A 6,000-nucleotide genomic window follows, 5' to 3' on the forward strand; every position below is an offset into this window, starting at 1 on the left:
CCAGGCTGTGGACTGTCACAGCTTGTTCCTCAAGCTGCAGGAAGCTCCACACCCATTTTACGCTCAACTTTGTTCCTCACCAACCTTGCAGGAGATGCTCCTTGGGGATGGAAAACCCTGTTGTTTGCAGTCTTTCTGGCACATGGAGGAAGCAGGGGCAGGCTCCATGAGAGTGGGACCGCTCAGCCCACTGAGCTCCATGCCTGCGAAGTGGGACGACGCGGGAGCTCAGCAGACACGCCAGGACCCTCCATTTCACAAATCACGCCAAATTGCAGGGATGGCTGGACAGCAGGATGGCTGTCATACCTGGGAGAAGCTCCCTGCTAGCACTGCTGCCTGTTTGCTCTCCTTAGTGAAGATTTCTCTCTAGCTCACTTACAAGACAGCCATCTGGCACATGCATAAAGAATACATGATGGCTGATCGCTCCGAGGGCATTTATCTTCATGAATGAGGAGGAGAGGGTTGCAGTGGCAAAGCCCCGAGGAGTTAGCCTGTCTCTCCTTGCGAGTGAAGATTAATGTGTTGTGAGATGCTGGCGATCATGTATCACACACATAGAGAGCACCTTTCCCTCCGTCCTGCCTCTCCTTCCCTCAGCTCTGTTCTCCCGGACTAACGCAGCTTTGAATGATGGCAAGTTACAGAGAACAAACTCCCTCCTCCCCACAAATGTAGGGGGATCTGTGGGAAACAAAGAGCTTTCAGTGAGGAAAGGGAACTTTAGTATCCTATGTTATTAACTGCTAACCAAAAAGAAGAACAGCCTGTGGAAATGATTTCCTATCTTTCTCTCTCTAGGGTAAACTGGACAGAGAGTATCTTCTCTTTTCAAATATATAGCCCATAAATTAAGTTCTTGCATTTTTACGTCACCCAGCTAAAGGGTAACCTGAGGTGCCATGGCTTACAAGCGTACCTAAAACAACAGACAGATTTCCATTTCCAATTTTGAAGGTTCAAGTATAGAGGGGAGTAGGTCTTCAAATGAAAACAAAGATTTTTGAAGCTGGAGAGATACATCAAGGCCAGTAAGAAACTGCATTTGATACCAGCCCTGGTGTTCTGTGCACCTCTCTGCATTGTTTATTTCAATAATCATTTGGATACACTTTATTCTGCAAAATCACTGTATGTGAAGGATAGAAATGAGTAAAGGGGGAAATTCATAAGGAAAGACAATGAAATGGCAAATCTAAGCAGATAGCTGTCTAATTTGTATCTGGTATATGTTTTGCCTCAAAAACACAAGTTCAAATTCTGCAGATGCTGAACTGTGCAAAGCAGCTCAGTTTAGGATGCATATATTTTACAGAATAAATTAATGCTCTTTGTAGTTAGCTCAGCTCCAAACTGATGCAGAGCTGTGGCTTTTCAGCTGCTGAGAAAGCAGGGCAGCATGTCTGTCTGCAGGCCCTGAGGTGGGCCCACTGCAGGCAATGGCAAAACTCCCTACTGCTTTTGGTCGTGCAATATCTGGCTGGCCTGGCACAAGCCAAGAACTGGAGAAAGAAGAGTAACATTGGAGATATGCGAACAAGAGCATAAGTAGACCCTTTATTGGGGAAATGTACAGCTTAAATGTGAGACCAGGCAAGAGATGGGAAATTTAAGTGGGACTTGGATGATGTGGGTATATGGTTGAACTGGGAGAGAAATCCTTGCATCTTAAACTTTCTTGAGGCAAAGCGAGYTGAGAGGTGCCAAGGCTGGGCAGAAGCATTTCTAACCATTAAGCCTTTCTCTTGAGGCAAAGAAATCTTTGCAGGAACATGCCCTGTCCACCTGCCCTACTGCAATCAGCTGCCACAGAGATACCAGATTTCCAAAAGCTGCGGAGCATATATAGGAGACAATTATTCTGAAAAAGGGGTATTTCTCATCAAATCCATTTTCTCAGCTAGTCTATCACTTACAAAGTCTCAGGTAGGAAACTGGTAATCTACATAAAAGTGAAAGGAATGTCATGTAGAATAGCTTAAAATATGGATCCCCCATCACAGAGCCTGTCATGTCTTCCTACTGTATTTCCATCACTGCAGACAACATAATGCCACTGCACCAGTCATGTTTCAGCTAACACCTCAAGTCAGGTAGACACATAGCAGGTTAATTAGGGGCTTTGGCAAATTGAGTCCACGGGCTGTAATTACCAGCACTCAAGACCTACAATTTCTGTTTTAATTAAAATAAACAGTGTGGAGAAGCTGACATTACACCAGAGTAACCAGCGTGTAAGTCACAGTTAATTATATTAAGCTGTGGCCTCCATCATAAAAAAAATACTTGGTTTGGATCTGGATTTATAGCGACTGGCTTTACCATTTTGGCAAAGTTTAATTGCAGTACGCAAGCTGCCGACTGGTCCAGACATGTCAGTTTGTTCAGGCGATGGAATAGCTGTGTGCAGAAGAGCTGCTTCTCCTCATGGGGTGGGATCCAGCRGTGTCATCCTTTGATTCATCTTTTCTTCGCGTTATGCCAACCCCTTGCAACCTGGCAAGCTCCGGTTGTTGCCGAATCCTGCTAGGGCTGCCGCTGTTGCACCAGATYGGAGCAAGCGCTGCTAGGCTGCCTTTCTCAGCTGAGCATTGCCAAGGAAAATGATGGCGGAAAAAGGCTCAGAAATAAATTTTTAGGGAGGGTCTGGGAGATGAGAGGCATGGGGCGCCGGCGTGCTGTTCCTCGTTTGGCTGCTGAGCGGCTGCAAGTCACTTTGCCGATGCCTGGGTGCAGGGGAAGGCAGTGGGCGTCAGCGAGCCGGGCTCCTGGCGCCGGAGCACGCCCAGGTCAGGGACAACGCGGGTGGCACGTTTGTTCACGGGATCCGATAAACGCTTCTGCCTTGGCACAGCTCTCGCCTTTTCCTCCGCGCTCGGGCCGTACTGACTCCTCAGGCAGAGTTGCAAAGCACCACGTCACGCTGCCACGGCCTACACTCCAGCCTCTGATCCGCCACCTCTCCCGCTTCTCCTTCTCCACCCAAGCTTCGCTCCCAACCCTGCCTTTTGTCTCCTTCACCCACTTTCAACCTTGTGCCTCCTTTGATGCCACCCGGCGTGCTAGGAACAGTYGGATCCACCCAGCCCAGCCAAAAACACACCTGTTTTGCAAACCAATCCAGGTGTATCGGACATACGCTGTTGTAGGATCAGTTTTATTGCGTTACACAACCCCAGAGTGCGTGAGCCTCCAGCCTGCACAGCCCGGGAGGTGCAGACGTCTTGTGGGCTTGTCAGAATTCCCCGGCAGCACCGGGCAATGTACAGGTAAATAATTACACACATAGGAGGGTAAATGTGACAAATCTCAGGCTTGTACTTTTCCAGTCTGGTTTGAGAAATTTGCAGATGTCCCCACAAGCTTTCAGTTAATCCACAGGAAAACAGAGCCCTTGGCAGCGTCCTCTCCTTGCAGGTCTCAGGTCCCAAGGGGATTTAGGTGAGTCCCTTGTTGCTACCTGAAACTGCCAAGGATCAGCAAGAAAAAGCTGGAACAATCCCTTGAGGATTTCCTGGGGGATGTGACAGTGATTCTAGCCAAAAATGCAAAACAATTCCCATGTCTCYGGGGAATGCCATTAGGGTTACAAAGAGAACCCCCTATAAATGTCACACTCAAGTTTTGCAGTGCAGCTAGGGAAGTGAAATGCTCTGAACTTCAATACGTCCTTATGTCTTGAAATCAATGCACTTTATCTTTTGGACCAACTTGCCCTGCAGAATCCTTGGAAAACAACATTTCAGAGAAGTTTAGATGATCTAATCTCCTTGGGGACAGAGAGAGGAGGGAGTGTAGGGCCAGGCATCCTGCCATTTTCTGTAGTGAAAGGTGTGGACTTCGTTAATCACCTCTGGCTCTCAGCCCCGGACTACCAAACCCCATCCCTACAGTGCTTTGCTTTGAGTGGATACTACAGTTTAAAAGTAATTCAGCTAATAGTCTGACTTCTGTCCTCCATAGATGCGCGGTCCCAGAGCATCAGCGTGTAGAAGTTGCTTTTGCTAGTGTAAACCACAATCTCTGCCCCACGTGTTCGTATAAGGAGGCAAAACCTTTTTCACTYGGACTCAGCTCTAGGATTTTAATAGTCCAGATTGATCTTTGCACCTACTTTATCTACGTGCTAATCCCACTTCGTGGGAGATGTGCACACTTTCGAGTGCTCCAGCTGAAGCCCGGGGACCGCCACCRGCACATGAGGGAGCCAGGAGCCGAATGTGGAGGTCACCTCGGCGCGGTAGAGGAGCAGCGATTCTGCGTGGCCTGTCCTTTGCCGTGGAGTGGTGAATGCTGGGATGAATGACCCTTTTTGTTTAATTTCTCCCTAATAATTTTGAAATTATTTTTATTACAGTCATACCACTGTTTTCAAGCATGTAAAAAGCAATGAAAAATGTCATTTTTTTTATTTTTGCCCCAAACCTAAACCTTTTTTGTTTGCATGAAAAACAACAAAATAATATACTCAGGCAGTACCAGTGGAAACAACTGGTATTTGCTCATTCAGTCACTTCAGGATTTGTCTCTGACTTCTGGTAACATAGGCTTATTTTTTCTTAGTTAAGTATGTTTTCCCTGCCATGTCTCCGTAAGAAAATGCAACTATCTATGTTGTTTTGATTAGCCTAATAATAGCCAATGATTTTTGCTGTGTCATAGGCCTCATACTGAAATGCTTCTTTTTACAATTTCTTTCATTGTTTTGCCACTATTTTCTAATAGCTTCTGCAACCGGCATTCTAACTATTTTCACTTCCATGGTATTTTGAGACCAACTGAATAGCAGTAGTGTGAYGCGTTTTTAACTTGGTACATATCTCTAAAATAGATCTCCTTAACCATGACTGTGTAATGATTGTGGGCACCCATGAATGTGGGTATTGCTGTTCATCTGAAAATGAACAGAACGAAAATGAAAAGATTTTGTATGTTTGGTGGTGTTGTTTTGATGCAGGATTGTTTGCCTTCTTTGGTAACCAGGTGAGACACACCATACAAGCTCAGATGCCAGCGGTCCCTGCAGGCCTGGATGTTGCCCAAGGTGGAAGATTGCCCTGGACACCCTCTGGGGGTTAGCAGCGCTTTCGGCTTCTGCAGGTGAAAACAAAAAGGTGAAGCAAAGTCACTTGTAGAAGGAGAGTTTGGGGAGTTGCAGGGGTGGCAGGGCACAGAGGCTCATGGCCAACAGGTGGTGGGAACGTGCTGAGAGGTCTGGAGCAGGGCCACCTTCTCTCCTGGCACACCAAAAGGCAGGACTGTGGCTTCTAAAAGCCAGGATACTGACTTCYTATTCTGTGTGCTGCCAGGGTACTGCAGCGTTATTCGGGGTATTTATTGCTTTGGAGGTATGGGCCACTCCACATATACATGCTCCACAGCCTTGTGCCCTGTTGGACTTCCACTGGCTTTGAGGTTGTGTGGCTTTAAGTTCTTTTACTTTGCTGGCTTTTGAGTTTTCCTCCTCCTTTCAGAGCTCTTGCCAGGCAGTCTGTCCTGAACGCTAGTTCTGGTGATTTTTCCTCCCCTCTTATCAAAGCAGGATGCCAAGAGACAAAATTGCTGTCCTGGCTCTGGGACATCCTCTTTCGTATCCTCCCTTCCACGCTCTGGGAAGAGCAAAGTGCCCCGACATCAGGGCCCTGACAGGTCGGGTCAGAGCGGCCAGCGAGCAGGCGGGAACATGCTGCAGCCCGTGCTCATAAAAGGGTCTTGCTCAAACCCCATTGGAGTGACGGGAGGAGTTTTCACTGACTTCGTCAGGCTTGGGAGCAGGGCCAATATCCTCCTTGAACCCTTCTGTTCCTGCATGAGCCATAAATCTTTCATTTCTCTCCTGCTGGCTGAGGCTGGGGTGACGCCAGCGCAAACAGTTACCTAGCTGTGTGGTTGTCACCTCCTTCCCCACGTGCTGCCCCTTCTTGGAAACCCCTCGCTGGGGCTTTCTGCCCACCACAGCCCAGGCACCGATGCAAGAAGTCCGCCCTGCTCTGCTGC

This window comes from Apteryx rowi, unplaced genomic scaffold, assembly GCF_003343035.1.
Source record: "Apteryx rowi isolate R43461 unplaced genomic scaffold, aptRow1 scaffold_44, whole genome shotgun sequence".
Taxonomy (NCBI): Eukaryota; Metazoa; Chordata; class Aves; order Apterygiformes; family Apterygidae; genus Apteryx; species Apteryx rowi.